This window comes from Hippichthys cyanospilos, chromosome 2, assembly GCF_059441005.1.
Source record: "Hippichthys cyanospilos isolate Australia breed blue-spotted pipefish chromosome 2, RoL_Hcya_1.0, whole genome shotgun sequence".
Classification (NCBI taxonomy): domain Eukaryota; kingdom Metazoa; phylum Chordata; class Actinopteri; order Syngnathiformes; family Syngnathidae; genus Hippichthys; species Hippichthys cyanospilos.
The window spans coordinates 30,484,871-30,503,676 of NC_142370.1; the positions used below are offsets into that span (position 1 = coordinate 30,484,871).

General features: G+C 38.5%; 1 long non-coding RNA gene across 1 annotated transcript; it reads left to right on the plus strand.

The window, feature by feature from the left end:
• The first annotated feature begins 680 nt into the window (after positions 1 to 680).
• On the plus strand, positions 681 to 12,689 carry LOC148428224 (uncharacterized). Its single transcript, XR_015864876.1, has 5 exons — positions 681 to 952; positions 3,873 to 4,044; positions 5,309 to 5,362; positions 5,613 to 5,680; positions 12,578 to 12,689. It is a non-coding gene; the product is annotated as an uncharacterized LOC148428224 (long non-coding RNA).
• Positions 12,690 to 18,806: the final 6,117 nt, after the last annotated feature.

Below are 18,806 nucleotides of genomic sequence, written 5' to 3' on the forward strand. Positions count from 1 at the left end.
TAGTTAAAGCGGCAATATTTACAGACGAATGTGATAATATAGTGTTTCAGTAAATTTATAGGTGTTGAAGGCACTCGGTTTTAGACTTTTTAAAGGCCGGGGAAAAATTAAAAGGTTTTTCTTGACACTTCTAGAACCCCTTTACAAAATATAACTCGCGACAAAGTTAATAGATAGTACAGCGATTTATTCACTGGCTACAATTCTGAATCTGTCCTGTGCGGTTCGAAGGAGCTGTTTCACTTCAGGAATCCAATCGCCAAAAAACAAAAAAACAAAACAAAACCTCATACAGTAAAACTCCTCAATGAAGAAATCTGCAAGTGAAAAAAAACAATGAATTGACGCCTTTCCCTCTTTCTTAGTTCCCCATACAACAAAAAACACCCCTGTTGAATAATACGAAATGTTTGTCTGCATTTGTATTACTGAAATTCACTATGGCAAAAACAAGCCTGCAGGAAAAGTCTATCTTGGTTTTTAGACATGACATGTAGGCAGGCACGCGTTTTGCAGCACTTTACACTCGGCTTCCCCCGCAGTCAGGCGATATTCTCCCACACTCTAGGTGGCAGTAATTAGAGTATACAGCATACAAACAGCACTACTGCATAACAGAGAGAGCATAGAGCATAGAGAATCCCAGTAGATTCAAACGATTTAAATTCATCCAAGCGTTTTTGAACAGACTCCGCATCTCTCCCCAACATGGTGCTCGCCATAAGTTGTTTTGGTATTCAAATCACGGTATTCCTTTTCAGACGAATCATAAAGGTGTTTGTAACGGCGAAGTTCCATAAGCAATAATTCGTCAGCCATGTTTTTCGTTCGTAAAGAAGTTTTGCGTGGACTTGCGGACGCGTCAAGCTAACAAGCAACGCTTGAAAACAGGATAAAAGTACTAAAGATGAAAGGTGGATGAAGCAAAGTGAAAGACATGCAATAAATTAATGTAAGTATAAAAATGAATGCTAAATGTAAATTTGCTACTTTCTTCTTCTTGTTTGTTTGTTTGTTTTTTTTTAAATGTTGAATTGTTTCGTTTTCAACTTCAATAAGATTGCACAAAACATTTTCTATGTTTAGGTCCAAGACAAATTTGCTATAGTGAAAAGTTCTCTGTTGTGAAAAAAGTTCTGACTGCAAATATGATTTCATTCTTGAGGAGTTCTACTGCATTTCATAAGAAATTGAATTTCCAATGCAGGTAAAGTAAGATTTTAATTTTTATACATGTATTTAACGAAAAAGTTTAAGACCTCATAATATGGGCCCTTTAATATTTTTGGATGGATCAATTTGACCCGCAATATACCACGAGGTGTAAATAACTAGCTGGCAATCAATTCCTAACATAACAGGTAATAATGTAATCAAACACAAAGATGAAGTAGCGGGGGAGTTCCCAGGAGACTGGTTAAAGATAGTCAGAAGACACTGCAGGGAAAAATAAAACGAAACATGGCTCTAAATTGATCACACGAGTCACTTCCTCATCAAATCTTGATAAATCGACTCGATGTGTTTCTCTTTGGTTAATGTGATTCCTGAATATGCGAATTCAAGGTTTGCACGGCAGGCTTAATGTATGCTGGGGAAAATCAAAGTGGCCACATTGATTACCTGCTTTTTATCATGTCGCTGACAACCTCTTTGTGTTGAGTATTTTTTTTTTTCTTTGCACTCGCACATTAGACCTGCTGGTCAAAAGCAGACCTCGCAACTAAAAAAAAATGACATGTCTGCAATGCATTAACACTTCATTAAGAATTACTTGATATTTCTCACTATTAATAGCTTTGATTCTGGCACTCATTAATCCCCGAAAGATTAAATTTGCACTTAGATGCTAAAATATCTACTTAAACAACAGGTAATATATTTCATGAAGCCTTCTTTGCCATACACTGTTAGACATAAATATATAAGTGTGTCTGATCGCGTCTAATGATGCATAATGATCAATATTTCAAGGTGTGGTTTACACCAGCAATAATATACCGCGCAATCCTTGTACCATACGCACGCCTGCAATTCCTTAGGAATACTTCAGGCCTATAGTAATCATCTGCCTACTGCTTTACGATGCACGACTAATGAGACAGTGTGACAGGGAATATGAAGGCAAAAGTGAATTTACATTTTTAACGGCTATGTTTGATGGGCTCATCATACATGCATGTGGATTGACACATGCATGCACACGCACGGGGCCACGTTATGGATGCGTACTGTGAAATCACAGCTGAATGACTCATTTCACATGGTCACACACGCACGCCCATACTCAATGAGCATATACGTCAATGTATATTTTCTACATCAAAAGCTGAGCCGCTGCATCATAATTTCTTTGTGTTTACGTTGTGAATAATGAAATCTCAGCAGCAATATTTGCTTCTGTATATAATGGACTGCTATATAAGTGCAAGCCCACAGCAGGGTGTGCGCTTATACTCTTGCATACTAACATCCCACTCTGCTCTTTCCTTGTGCTCATTATGCTGCCCTGTGAATACAATTCCCTTTGCACAAATAATTAACGAGGAATAATGACAACAGAATGAGTGTTGCTGACTTTGAAAGATTCCCTTGAACGCTCCACTCATTGAGCGCTGTTTTCACGCTGAGACGAGTGCAACTGCGCATGGATGTTTTTTTTTTTTTTTTTTTGCAATTTTGCTTAAACAGAGATAGATTAGGGCACTTTGCGATGCCTTGGGATGATGCACAGCCAACAATCCGAGCATGAATGCGTTTAAATCCGGTTGTGGAAGATGTGTGTCAAAGAGAGGGAGTCGTACCTACACCTAGTTTTTATTTATCTTGACTCTGATCCCAGAAGTTGAATATTTTTCTGTGGATAAGTGTTTCTTTTTGAGAACAGGTCTGACACTTTATGTTGAATATTTTTCTGTGGATAAATATATACTGTATGTATTTTGATATATACTGTATGTATATTGATCCAAAAGAAGGCACCTTAGGCTGATTATTTTTTGTGGACCAATACAAATGAAGTTTGAAAAGGTCTAACATTTAATAAATCAGACACGGATGACATTTTTAAAGTAGTTTTTAATTTTTTAATTTTTTTTTTTACCCCAAAATGCTTTGCACTGGTTAAGAGGTACTTGGATGAAATCATATTTCACAGGGAGACTGAGTGAAAGTTTTTAAAACAAAAAAATTGGCATGTTTGAACAGTGTTTTAGTAAAACAAAATATTCTTCACAGCAGAATGTGGGGAAAAAAAACTACAACAAAAAACTCACACCCCACACCAAACTGCAAGATGTATTGATTTCTTTTGTAACATAATTACTTGCACATTTGTCACACTCATACAGAATGCTCCGAATGTCATCAATTGCTGGAAAATCAATACCAGCCATGTTAGCTTGTTTAGCCTTTGACTTTTCATCATCCTTTCATCGTCTGACCTTAAAAATGAAGAGAAAACAATTCGAAAAATTGAATGCACTTAAAAAAAAACACCATCATAAGTGTTTCACATTTTTATTATCTTTTTTTTTTTTACACTGGAAGGGTGCCTTAATGTTTGAAGGTAGTTCTACGATGATGTCACGGGATAATGTCTATTCTATTGCCTGCATTTCCTTTATCCAGATGAATGCAGATAGCATGTTGGATCATACTTATACAGGAACAAATGAATGCGGATGTGCATGTATACATAGACACACACACACACACACACACACACACACACACACACACACACACACACACACACTGCAGTAAGTGAAGGACAGTGCCTCTGCAAGATGCGCATGTTCATGGATTTTCTGCATAAAACATTGTAGGATGAATGAATGAATGATACAATGCATTTGTTCCTCCTTCTGCAGCACTACATAAGAGAAAATCTATTCTTGCACTACTGTGGGCACAGCGGCCCGTTTCAAGCAAGCGTGGGCAAAATGGGACGGTTCCGAGACAGCGCTGGAGGATGGGACAGGCAAAATGGACAAGCTTGCCTTGGATGCTTGGTTTGAATTGTCAAACAAGATGAGAAACTGAGTAGGTGGTAATAAAATGGTCCGCGTGCAACTAACCATAATTGGGCATTTCACAACTTGGAGGTGGTCCCTGGTGAGACAGGAAACAGAGTTTCGCGCCAACATCTCACTTTCACCGCCTACAACTCGCGCAAAGCCAAGCCATGTGTTTACTATACTAAAATGCTCTTCGAGGAAAACACTTCATGGTGAAAGGGTGTCTGTGTGTGCGTGTGCGTGTGGGGGAAAGAAACCTAGAAAAAATGTTGGATTCTTGAGGAACGGGTTCAGACACATCATTTTTCTTGCAATTTGTCAGCTTTTATAGATTTATGGAAAAATAGAAAGCCCATATTGTTTAGATCTTTGCAGTTATTAACGTTGAATGCATAGGTGGGTGTTTTGGTTGGTTGGTTTGTTTGTTTTTGTTTGAAATGTTGACCGCATTTGAATGCCCCACCCAGTTAGCGGCTTGCGCTAGCGCTGGGGACTTGCTGTCATACAATGTCAGCATAATTGACTCGCGATTTCTTGGCATCCTTAATCAGTAATTGATTGCTTTTTTTTTGTTTTGTTTTTTTAGATAACGGTGTGTCGATATTGGTAGCCCTTTTTAATCCCGCTAACTAATAGAGATTTTAACTGCAGATGATGAAAACGTTTTTTTAAAAAACTTAAAATGATAAAATTGCTTCTTGCCTTGTCAGGGTCATTAGTGACTTGTTTTTTCCAGTGTTTAAGTTTATCAATGGAAGATATGTCATGTTTAAAGAATACAATAAAATCAACAACTATACCACACGTATTTGTAATGCAATGTTGTTTAAGTCATTAAAATAGGCCTTTGTAATTGAATTAACACAGACATTTGTTTGTTGGCAATGTCCTGGTTCTCTCAATTCTCTGTGAAGTGCTTCAAAGGTCTTTTCAGTACGCACTTGACATCTTTTAAGTCTCCTGTAGATAAAATCAAAGTGCGCTTCTGAAGTGTGGGAAAATTCATCTTTTCATTCTGCGCAAATCTGACTCAATACATCTGTAAGACTTAAAGATCGTGATTCATTCATGTAACAGAATGAATTGGTCAAGGCAACTGATGAAGCCTGTTCTCACAAAAATATAGAAAGAAAAAACCAAATTCAAAGGTTGTGCACCTGAATTATGTGCTGTTTGTGACGTATTGGAGCGCTACCTTGAAAGAAACTGGTTACCATCTTTCCGATAAACTTTTTTGAGGTTTCAATGGAACCATTTCTCAGACCTTCCAATCTGTTTCCAAAATGCAGGCAAAGGAGGTCTGTGATTGTCCATCTGATTGGCCAACAACATGAAGCTTTACGGTACACGCCATTTCCTTGTTTTAAGCAAGAAGGGGGCAGCTGACAAGTTATATACAAATATATTGTTTTCCAGTAATAAATAACCATATTTATAATCCCATATGTAGTATAATGAATTCTTTCTTTCAATGGTACATATGAAATTGTAAATATGGAATATGAAGCTTGTGGCAACATACAGTATTTCATGGCACAGACCTCAACTGGGCCCATTCAAGTGAATGAGGGTGATCCACACTTTGTTTTTTAGGGCTGCTGCACAATGTCAGTCAAGGAACACAGAAAGAGGACATCGAGGGCTATGATAAAAACAAAAAGGTAGATATGTAAAAAGACGCCTTCATTCACTTGGAGTGACATGTTTTTAATATCTACATGAAATTTGAAATATTGTTGAGTATTGTTGTAAAGCACAGTATGTAAACTGTATACAGTAAAAAAAAACTTTATGTTGGTTGCATATCAATTAAGCATTATAAAAATTACTTCGATTTTATACAACTATACGAAAAGGTGAATGGGTGCAATTGAAGGTCTGTCTTATGTTACTATGCTGTGACATACTTGCAAAATCCACTTTTAGATAAGATAACTTTATTTGTCCCTTAGTGAGGAAATTTGTAAACTTGGCACTCTATGCCAATATTGACTTGTGTGACATTTTTCATGTTCTCCAGCACTGTGGAAAGTACCCTATGTTTCTAAAAAAAAATCAATGCAAAGCCTGTTTTGCAACTCACGTCTTTTAGTGTGTACCTCTATTAGGCACAAAATGCTATCCTCGCCAAATACTTGCACTTCAGACCTGGACATATCTTGTCTTTTGTCTCAGTGCCTCAGTTTTGAAGTGTTTGGTAGAATACGTAAGTGACTCCTGGGTATCAATTGACAGTTGAGAAGACAAAAGGTCTCAACAGGCGACTGCCACAATCTATACGGAAATAAACCCTCAACACAACTGAAGTCAAAAAGGAGCTTTCTCAACCATAGCTAACCCCTAACACAATCCTGGAGGGGGAAACCAGACTCCAGCTCTGGTCGGAAAAGCACCAAGAGGAACCCCCATCAGTCGACATGTAGATACCACCTGCTGAAAACGTTTGCGCCTTTTTAATGAAAAATGATCTAATTCTTGCACATTGTCCCTTTAACACTTGAAAAAAACAACATGAAAAAGCGGTACTGGTAAAATACCTGGGATTGCATGTCTGGACTCTAATAAACCGTCAAAATATGTCTTTGGGATTGGATGAGTTAAACCTGTGTGCCTCTAGTGAATGTGAGTGACCGGTTCACGGTGTTCCACACTATTGCTGAAAGTCAACTTTGAAACCTAACTAGGACAAACATAAGGATGGATGGATGATCCACGGATGACAAATGAAGTACAAATGTGGATAACTGAATAGGATATGCAGAGCTTTGACCGAAACTGTCTCTCAGCGGAAAGTTTCTTCCCTCTAGTAATCCTTGCACTTAACTGACTCCCTATGAGGCATACAGAACCCCCAACCATAGAAAGAAATAACAGTAATGATGAGAAAAGAATCACAGGGAGAAGCAGCAGCAGCAGAAGAAGGAAAAAGACACCTCCCGCTCGAGGGAAACAAATCCCTCTGACAGCTAGTGTATGTAAATCAATTTACTCACTGCAGGGTTATTTGCCTTGATCTGCTGGTCCAACACACAAGCTTCATCTATAGAAGGGGTGGGTGGGGGGGGGGGTGCTTTGGTAGAGGGGTGGAGTGTGCGTGCTGCCACATGATCATTCCTCAATACTTACATAATCTCTATACGCTCCCATTCCTTTTGAGTCCATACATAAAATATGTCTTGGGTGCCAAGCAGAATTTGTACCTGAGGCCAATCTGTAAGTGCTTCTTTCACTGCACACAATAACAATCTGTACGACTACCGGGAATCGGAATGATTATAAATTTAACAATCCAGGTTGTTTAGTCAACGGAAAAAAAGTGCTGTATTTAATTGACTCAATTTCGGATAAAAACATCAGAATCCAGGTACATTTTGAAATAGAACATAATCTTAAAAACTATAGCAGGATATACAGTCCTGAGATTATTAAGTAAACATGATGATGAAATAAAATCGAGTTGATTCAGCACACCATATTTTAGGTGATCAATGCAGTTGCTCGTAACTTCTCACAGTTTGATTTAATGTGTTCTTCAACTTTGAGTCAGAAGATGCAGCATTCCCATTTTTTTACATGCATTTTTCTTTTGCGTGCTTCCAGTGCACCTGACAATTTGGTGGCAGAAAGTAGGCTAATCTTTAGAGTAGCTAAAAGGAGGCCTAAGGTATAGCAAAGGTGGTGTAAATGTCATGTTGGTGGACTTGAGCAAGGTGCAGATGGACAGATTTTTAGTTCCTTGGACATGTGTGCTGGATGTCATTCTATTTCACTCATGAATATGACAAAAGTATGAAACTCTTTGGATTATTGTGGAGATGAATTCTATTTGTAATTTACCGTTTCCCCTTGTACATGGCTCAGCTATGGATTGGGGGGTTGTCAACATATGGGCGTACGATCGGGGCTAGTGTCTAGTTCAGGGGTCACCAAAGTAGTACTCTTGGGCACCAGTTAGCCCCCAAAGATCACATGAGTAGCTCGCTGGCCAGTTCTGCAAATACTATCTTACAAAAGATAGAACATTGGTGATTTTCTATGAATTTTACAAAAAAAATATACGTGACATTTACATTACACTTGATTTAGATATTTACTACAGCTGCTCCGTAATTATTGTAAAAAATCATTAACATGATTGGCGTCACATAAACTGGTAGCATTGAAAGCATTGAAAGAGGAAACTAGGGAGCTGAAATTTCACCCAAACGGTATGTGAGTGTGCTATCCCTTAGCAAAAATACTGACAGAATGACGTGGAAGAAAATGTTGCAAAAATGGTGAAAATACTTCACAAGGGTTACGATTCAGAGTTTATATATAAAGAACATCGAATTGACTTGGTGCATGAAAGTGCTATAAATAAGAACTTGTCTGTCCTTGAGAAAAATAGACTAATCCACCTGCTCTTCTTCCCTTTTTTTTTCGCTGATCTCCTTTAGCTTGCTATTTGACCTCTGCAGCACATTAATAAATGGGAGGCATTAATGGCACTAATGAGAAACACGCTCACGTTCCTCAAACACATGTTCATAGAATGTTCTCAATAGAGAGCTGTAACCTATAGGGCATGCACGCGCACATCCAACACATATCAACACATGCTTTCATTTGCTAGAGGAGCAGAATACGACTGGACTGACGGAACGAAGCCTCAGGGCACACCTTTTTCTGCTGCATGGAATACCTGATGAACAACTGGCAAAAGAGACTTTTATATCTTTTTTTATAGTTCAATGGCTGCACGCTTAGCATAAGCTTTTGGGAGCATGTACAGTACGTGTGGATCGAGGTTTTTCCGACGATGTGTGTGCGCAAGGGGCGGAGGGTAAACGCTGGAGAGAAAGCAGATTGGGTGTGTGGGTTTGAAAGGGGAGGGGGGGCATGGTCACATTGCACAGTCGCTGGCGGCCATTGAGTTTCAAAGAGCGTACTTGGTCTTTTTCTCTGTCAGCCACCTGCTAATTCCTAGTGCACTTGACCATTGTCACGCTTCTAAGCACGCCATACAGTAATGTTCATTTTTTTGCATGCTCATTTGTATCGTTCACACGCTCGTTGTGTATTTACACACGCTCATTGTATTTACAGCAGTGCTTTATGCACCCCTCCCCATGTATAACTTTGAGTATACCAAAAACTGCATCCATTTTAACATGAACGAATGAAGACAAGCAATATTATTAAAATTTCAACAACTATTAATGATTTTGTAAAGCGGTTATACAGGTTACAGCTCCGTCTAAAACACAATAAAATAACCAAAGAAGGGACAATGTGAAAGATTTAGACTGTTTTTCATTAGGGACAGCAGGAGGTGCTGCATTTACCGTTGTCTGTAGCGATAACAGACATGGCAGCCTCCAGAGGGGTGCCACCCCCCATCTAATATAATTTAATAACTAGACCTACAATTATATTTAAAACATACTGTTGGTCGCGAAGAACACATTTATTTGCAAGTTTTTTAAATTTATAATCATTTCCTGTATTCTTTTTTACAGAAAAAATGACCAAAATGTTACACATTTTTCCTTTAAAAATAAAAATATATATTATTATTATAAGTGGAAGTAGTAGTAAATAATTAGTATAAATAATGATTATAACATTAATATAATTTAGTATTATTAGTTTTCTCAAACTTCTACATGCTCTGAATATCTTTAACAGTACAGTAGATTTCTATGTCCTTAAATGAATTTTCAGTTTTACAAAATGCTACTTTCAAAGATGGGATTTTTAAAGATTTGTATGCATTTATCTGATTCATCATAATGAGAAAAAAGGTGTTACTTCCTCCAGATTCTTATTGGCTGCAATTGCACTTCATAAGATGCAGGTGGTTTGGTTTTGTCGCGTAAAACAAAATATGGATTTTGACCCCAGAATGGATAGACTTTGCTGTTTTCTTTTTTTAATGCCCGCACATGTACGGACACTATACATTTGTTTATAATTACGTAATTGATTCATGCAATCCGATATTTTATTGCACTGTTGGCAGAATGGTGAAATTGTCAGGGTGTCGAGAACTGGTGTGTTCATCCATCATGCACGTTGGCTTGGCAGTATTTGCAGTTTGCTGACATGGGATTTTCCTTTTTTTTTTTTTTTTTAACTGATGAAATGTCTCCAAAAGCACATTCACCTCATTTATGCTTTTTCTTCTTTCCTTTTGTAATCCTCCACAAGGCGCTGGAGCAGATCATTCAGGAGATCATGTCTTAAAAATGATAGCCTAGGAATATAATTTTACAGTAGTAGGCAGATGAACACGAATATTTCAACCTGTCTGGGAATAGGGAGCCTTTTGATTTCTTTTTTCAGTCAGCGTTTTCGAATGATCCTTATGCTTTCACTCTCATCGTGTTGGACAAGTCGCTGGAAATCCTGTCGGAGTTGTCAGTTTTAGTTATGATGGAGGGATGAAAAGAAGGAGGGAAGGGTGGGTGTGCAGGTTTGGAGATGTAACAATGAGGCTGAGAGTGATGATATTCAATTGAAAAGGGGGGGGGGGTGAAGAAGGTATCTATGTGGGAGCAGAATAGGAGTGTGGGTGTGACCGTATGAAGTGCACGGCTGGATGTGATATGCCGTGATGTAAGTACCAATGGGGGGGATGGGTGGCGTGTAACTGAGGGGGTTGGGCTGATCAGTAGTAGAAATGGTTACTGGGTTTGTGCTACCATTAAATAGGCAGCCAGGCGCTCGTGATGATAATTAATAGAATACAAAAGGAATTCACGGGCAGATGTTTTGCATTTAAAGCTATGCAAATAATAAGCCGCGGTCCAACTATACATTGAGAAATGTTATTTGCGTGGCAGAAGCTCCTTCACACTTTATGCGAAAGAATTCATTGTGAGGAATGAGCAATATGTGAAACCAAATTGATTTCATCAGTCCTCATTTTTTAAAAATGGATTTATTAATGTTGATCGGATGCTTTTGTTATGGTTTATCTTCATGATTATCAGAGCAGGTTGTGTTCATTTCAGTGGAATCCCTCAATTAAAACAAAACAAAAAAAAAATCAAACCCCACTCAGGAGGTGATTGAATTAACTAAATTTTTTTTTGTTTGTTTTTTTATCCTCTTAACTATAGAGGCACTGTTTTAAACAGGCTTGGGGATTAATGGATTACATGTAACAGCGTTTTGTATTCAGGATTTGGAAAAAAAAAGACATTGTTTTCTGTTGCAGCTGGACAAGGAAAAAAAAAAGAAGCTGTTGTCTTTTGACCCGTTTCACATTGTCTTCAATTTTGTTTATAGTTATAATAACCAGATATAAATCTCTAAAGAATCAGCGCAGGTTACTGGAAGTACAAGCTGAATTTAGACGAGCTTTGCGTCAAGAAACTGTGCGAGACAGGTGTTTACAAGAGCACCACAAACGTGTTTGCATGTCTTTTGGCATTCTTCCATTTTGTAGTTATAGGATGAGAATAAGGAGATTATGTCAGGAAAATGTGGGTTTTACTAGGCTTACTGAAAGGGGGTCATTTTTTTGGCACAGTATGGCAAGTAGGAGAAAGCTGATGCCTCACAAGTTAATTGTAAGACTAAGTGAAATATGCCAAGTACCCCTTAACCAGTGCAAAGCATTTTTAGGTTAAAAAATCTGAAGGTCTGATTTATTAAACTTTAGAAACCTTCGAACTTAATTTGTATTGGTACACAAAAAAACATTTAATCACTTAAATAATTTCTTCAGTTATCCCCTGGGGTACCCGTACCCCCATTTGAGAACCCCTGTTCTAAGGTACTGGTTGCTATAGACATTTAAAAGGTGAATGTGCCAAAACTTGTGTAAGTTGTGTAACTTTGTCAAATTTTGAGCTTCTACCATGTACATATGATGTCATTTTAAATAGAATTATGTGTAGAAGTAGAGTATATAGCACATTCAATTTGAAAGTAGAATTCCAAGCAACAGAGATGATTATACCTAAATGAGATCATAATTATCAAAATAAAATAATAAAGGTGCAATAAAGCTCTGAGCAACTATCAGTGAACAAACTGAGCGCACGCCTGCTGAGCAATTGCCCCACATTCAGTCCTGTCCTCATTTCTAAAACCTTCGGGCATGGTGTTATGATAAATCGCACAACTTACACAGTGAAAGAGCCCCCCAAGTAGAATGATGGCCTTTCATTAATAATCATGAAAAATGTATGTGACCAAGGCACCGGAATGACCATTAAGGCAAGGAAAAATGCACATTTCTATGGTAACAAATTCAAACATTTAAAGTCCATTCATTACAAGCCTAATTCTACATTTTAAACCTATATAAATCAGTGGCGTTATATATATATATATATATGTAACGCTAACATTTGAGTTTTGTTTGTTTTTTGGATAGCAGTTCTAAGTTCTAATGGTGGCACTTGAGGAGCAGATCGAAGATGGTGATGATGTTCCTGAGCACACACACACATTGACACACACATGTATGGTTGGAGAGCAATGTGTAGCGGCCACACATCAATGCACCAGTTGGAAGTCACATTCCAGCTGCTGTCCAGTCACCATCATCCATCTTCCAACAGATTAGACATGGCGACACATCGCTCCTCGGGCCGCTGGTCATAGTTTCTCAAGTTGACCAATCACAGATGGAGTGGAGCCTCATCAGCAACCCCTATAGACCTCCGCATGCAACCTTTTACCCTTCAGTTCCCTCCATCCGATGCTTTCTGCAGATATTTTTTAAGCTCGCCTCACGCAAACAGACAGTAAGTGTTTTTTTACTCGGTAGAAAATCACAGTATGCAATGTAGCGAACGGTGGAGTCCTCACTTCTCTCCCAAAACACGTAAACATGAAACAAGTTTGACATTTGAACAGTGTTTCTAATAATTAACTGTGGTTGCGTACAACATCTATTTTCAATGAACTAGTGTTTAACATAGAGGACACAACCGAGACTAGGGGTGTTTTACAGATAGATCTGACGGCGAGGAAGTGTAATCCAGCTCGCAAAATGATTCTGGAAAGCATTTTAAAAAACTAATAGGACCAAACCTATTAGTCCGCTGTCCATAACACTATAATGCCTTATAGTTATGACTTCTTTTTCATTAACATTTAATTATCCATATAGTCATCATCAGTCATTTTACCGCAGGCGTAAATGCACCTTACAACCCTGCACAGTGCAGGAAAGCTGCTAAATACATCATGTTTTGCACTACATAATATTTTGCATCTTCCTCATATGTATGCATTCTTTTCACGACTCCGTGATATACTCATATACTCTAGTCTCTTCATTTATTAGCGGTTCATTATTACTGCCCTTATTGCTCTATTACTGTTGTTTTGTTTTTGTTTTATTGCCTACCTTATTATTTGCTCGATTATGGAACGTTGTCGGTTCGGGGAAGTTAACAGAGTAAGAATTTCATTGTGTGATGTTACTATGCATATGACAGTAAAACTCTTGAATCAGGACTAAGCCCTTAAAATTGGTCAAATACTTGTTGAAATATACTACTACTACTACTAATAATAATAAATACTTTTGTCTGAGCCCATCCTGGCCAATGTCGCAATTTTCTTTGCGAAAATATTTATGTCTTTCATAATATTCACTTGGGCTTAATGGGTCCGACTATCACAGTGCATTATAGACAAGTGTCAAAGCGGTTTTCCATGGTAAGGGATTTCTATTGTTCCTGTGCGCCTTTCACACAGACGAAAAAGAGGAGATATACTGCAACAATCAGTGATCTGCATCATCCATCAGCTTTTCTATCTCTGCACCCACCTCACACTTCACTTTCCACGTCTCGTTTTCCTTTCACCTCTTTCTCCACCCACATATTTTCCTCTCTATACTTTACCTACATGACCAACTTTTGATTCCCCAACCTCTTCAAATGGCACTTATTAGTTCGCATGGAGAAGGTTTTTGATTATCTCTACTGAAGCTTCGTGCCTTCCCGCCATTCTCCTGCTTGAGTCCCATAATTTAATTGACAATTATTAAAGTAGAAGGTTTTGGAGGTTCCTGCTGTATTTGTTTTTGTGTATTATACAAATTCATATTCAATTGTGCGCTGTGGATCCTGTTTAGCAACAAGCAGCTGCACAAACATCTGCCCTGACCAAAATTAGCTCTAACATGATGGCAAATATTAAAGAATTGATAAAAAATATATTTTTATATTTATTCTCTTCTATATATTTGGTACATAAGTGGTTGTTGCTGTATACAATTTAGTTTTTTTGGTCATCAAAGCATTCTCTGCTCCATATTTATGAGTGTCTTTCACCTATGTATATTTGTATTCATTTTCTCCTATTCCTGATTGACAAACCACTTTTTTTTATCCAACCGTACGGCAGCAGCGTCGCTCTCTGATTCTCTTTCATGTTCCCCTGTTCTTCCTCCGCAAGAAGCCACTATGTTCATCCTCCTCATCATCACTCCTTTAATCTCTCGCCTCTTGCACTTCCACTCTGTGCCTTCTTTAACCATCATCGCCATCATCATCATCATTAGCTCCCCCCACCTCTGAATCCCCAGTGGGGAAGACGCCGCAACTGCACTATGGCAACCACTCAAACACTGTTGCCATGGTAACTGTATCAGCTAATTGAGGCAATTACAACTAAGCAGCAGCTGTTGTACCACTCGCACCCTTCCCCCCTGGCTTACTGGTCTTTCCTTCTCCATTCTCTCTTCGCCACCTTTCACCTTCACATCCCTCCATCATATTCTCTTTCAACCCCCCCTATTCTTCTGCCTCTCATTGCGTAGCTTGCCTTTTAACCTTTCAGTTTTTTATTTTAATCACAGTATTTGCACGTCCCCTCAAATATTGCAACTTGACGGTAAATACATAAAGAACGGGAGAAAAAGTACTGTATATATATATATATATATATATATATATATATATATATATATATATATATATATATATATACTGTATATATATTTTATATATATATATATATACACTGTTTATATATATATATATATATATATATATATATATATATAATATATATATATAAACTGACATAGTGTTAGTCAACTGTATAACATCCCACCTTATGATAAAAACAAACAGAAAAACTGTGTTCACAGTATATTGCTCTTTTGGAGCAAACGATTATCAAATAGATTGTTGTTGCAACCGTGGTTCCAGGAGGAACGTCAAAATAAAAGCATACCAAGGCTGTTCTTATTATACATTGCTTGTTATGGTGCTTTATTTTGAAGCATTGACCGGGCTTCTCACAGAATTTGGCTGTTTTACTTTAATGGAGTAGATTGAAAAGCAGAGCATTCGACCCGTGTATTTTATTGCACTTAGCTAATTAAGCTTAAAAAAAAAAATCTGATTTCATCCCAACCCAATTCCTTACTCTTTTGTAAATGTGTCTATCCTGCTGGAGTCATTTTACATCATTCGTTAATACAGTATGTTCGCAATGGTAGTTTCTGTTGTATTTCTACAAACTACAAAACTGATGGACTCATGAACATTTTTGAGGACACAGGTTTGAATACAAGAAAACCGCTGTGTGCGCACGGACGCTTAATGTGGAAGCCACACCCAGAGTGACATTGAGGAAGGCTTTTGAATGAAAGAAAGGGTGAGTATCAAACATTACGTCCTGGTACTCATGTGAGTAACCCATGCAAAAAAATTATGTGCACCCCTGTATAATAAGGCATCCCCATTCCAAATTCAGAACACTCTCCAACATGACCCATATACGTCTTAGAACTTGCATTTCTTTACTTACCCTATTGCTGTAAATGTATTATTTATGTTTTCAGGAAACAATGCAATTTTTCTGTTAATTTCATCATCATTATTTCATGATAGCAAAGCATGAATGTGATTACAGGCAACATCAGTTTGAAATGTTTTTGTGCTCCGTATTGTTTTAAAGGTCAACAATGATCATAACATTATCATGATAAAATGAGTCATTAGAGATTTGTTCTGAAGTAAGACTGCCGTTATTGCACACTTTTATAACTCACACATTTACAATTCTTTGGCCAGTTAAATAGGTCCTGTTTTGAATATAACTAAAGCCTGGGTTGGGACCGTTCATTATTTTATAAGCGTAAACAAACCACATCCTACATTGCAGTACTTGTCTTACAAACATTAATATAAAAACCAAAATGAGGAAGTGTTCCGAACTCCGCCTTTTGACGTTGTGGGGCAACGTGCGTAAACATTACAGCTTGGGATATTCCTCCATGCGTCATATCGACCATGTAGATCTGACAAATATATGACCTTTGATGAGTTGTAGCTTCTGAAAACAAAAACAAGGTAGGAGGAGATGGTTGGTGATTCCCCATCATCTCGACTCAAATATTCTAGAATATTTTTTTCCCCTCCGTGGCCACCAGAGACCACAAGCAGCGACGTTACTGGAAATGAGCGGTAGGGGGTTTTCAGATCCACCCAGATGCTCACACAAATTAAAAATGTGTATGTTCAAATGAATACACACAAACACGCACACACCGTGAAAATTCCCTAGTGTGACAGTTGTGTTTCGAGTGATTCATTGCGATGGCTGAGGGGGCTGCTGGGCCCCCGAATGAGAATAACATCTCTGACACATAAAGATGCTTTTTGTTCTAAGGCTGTTTGCCTATGCAAATGCTCAGGTTTATTAAAACAAGCACTCAATCTGAAGGGGTTTTTAGAATGGACAATGAACATTTTAGCTTCCCCGTTTCACTGTAGAACATCACATTATCCATAAACAGCCCCACCAGCAACACCTGCCAGTTCAAATTAATTAAAATAAAAACAATGCAAGCGCCACTGGAAGCTTTGCGCCATGCAGTCATAAATCAGCAGGTTTACGTAAGCAATGCTCTACTGCTCGAAAGGGGACTTTTAACATTAACATCTGCCGGTTTTCTGCTGTGATTGATTTCTTCTGTTTAAAGTACAAATAACAAGAACAGATGAAGTCGCTGCAAAGTCATTTGCATTTCCCTCACTTTAATGATATTTCTCTTTCTAGGGCGCCCTGATTGTGTGCCCCTTTTTCGTTACCTACTACATCCTGACGTGGAAATTCCTCACACTTTTTTCTGCAGCAACTTGACAATCTAAATCCATTTGAGAATGGCGAACGTATAGAAAATAATAAATATCGTACGCCAGTGCGTAAGCATTTCATTTTGAGAGTCACACATAAGGCGACAAATAGAAATGCAGTGCTTTAATATAATTAAACCATTTGTAACAATTGAGAAGAGAACATGAAAAATCACCCAGCACCTGTGGACGCTCACAGTAGTGACACTTTTGTTAGTGTCTCAATGTTTTACAATTTTAAGCAGGAAAGTCACAAAGCCATGTTTGAAAGTAACGTGCAGTACATTTGGCACACTGGCGATTTTATTTCTGATTATGAGTTTTACAGTACAGATATTTCTAAACAAAGTAATACGCCATGCTAGCAGAAACCACACCTCTTACCGTGTGGCTGCCTTGCCCCTTTCATGACGTAGCTCAATGGCGGTGGGCCACGGCTGATTGTAGACTATTCCAAAAGCGGGAATACGGGGCCAAACACAGGCGTTTTACTGACATTAAAATGCACAATGTTGTCAATACACCGCTCTCACTAGCAATAGATCCGCAGGTGAATTATTTACTACTGACATTAATTGTCCGGGTGTTTGCTTCCAAACACACATTTTGGCCACTTTGGCGTTTCTACAATAAAACGTTTTAGCTAATAAATGACACGTTGCTGTTTACTCGGCCGACTCAGTGCAAAATCTCTTCCCCTCAGATCCGGAATCAAAACGAAACTAAAAGAAGTGGATATGGTGGCCGTGTATTTTCTCTTGCGCGGGCAGGTGGAGGGATGGTATGTACGAATTGCTCCTGTTGTGCTGCGGTTGTCATAAGCACACCTCAAGCCGTTTTCATCTGCATGGGCGGGGCTGGTGCGAGAGTGCAGAATAAGCAAGAAATGCTAATAAATGCACCAGTGAAGGAAAGAAAAACACTTTGGAAGTGTTTACAGTGAAAAATTAACATTGGAACATGGTTAGAAACTCCAAAAAGTTGACTTTTCATGTTAGAGCCCCTTTAATGTTCAAAGATGCCCTATGAAGACAAAATAGCATGGGACTTCGGTGTGATTGAGATAGATGGAGGTGGAAATTACAGTGGGGGTTTATGCGCAAGTTCTCGGGGAAAGGCTGAGGGTATGGCGTTTGTTAATGCATGTGTGTTTAAAAGTGAAACCAAGGCAAGAGATGGCAGTGTGTGCAAGTGGCTCCTGTTCAGTAGTGGCCTTATCTACCTTGCACAGATTCAAGCTTCCGTCTCTTTCTATCCCTATGTACTGTATGTCCACACATGAGAGTGTGCGTGCGCATGTGTGCGAGCGAGGCTTATCTCTTTGGCCACTCGGCTGGAAAGCACCCTATCACATGCACAGCACAATGCAGAAGGAAGAGCAAACTGCTTGCTGCCAGTGACAATCTGCTGCTTTACGCCGGAATGATCTGAATCCAGTGAGATGTTACGGCAAAAAAGACCCCCCGCCGAATACGATAACATGACTTACTGCCGAAATATGCTGAAGCAGGGAGGAGAAACTCTTGTCGGGAATTGCTTTACTCAGCAGTAGTAAACCGGGACTTTTAACTGCCACTCCGATTTTGAGTTGCGTAACACAGGACGCGGACGGACAAAACACAGTGATTACAACAGCAACTGCTAAACTAGATAAAGCAACACCTGTAGTAATTGCGTGTGTGGA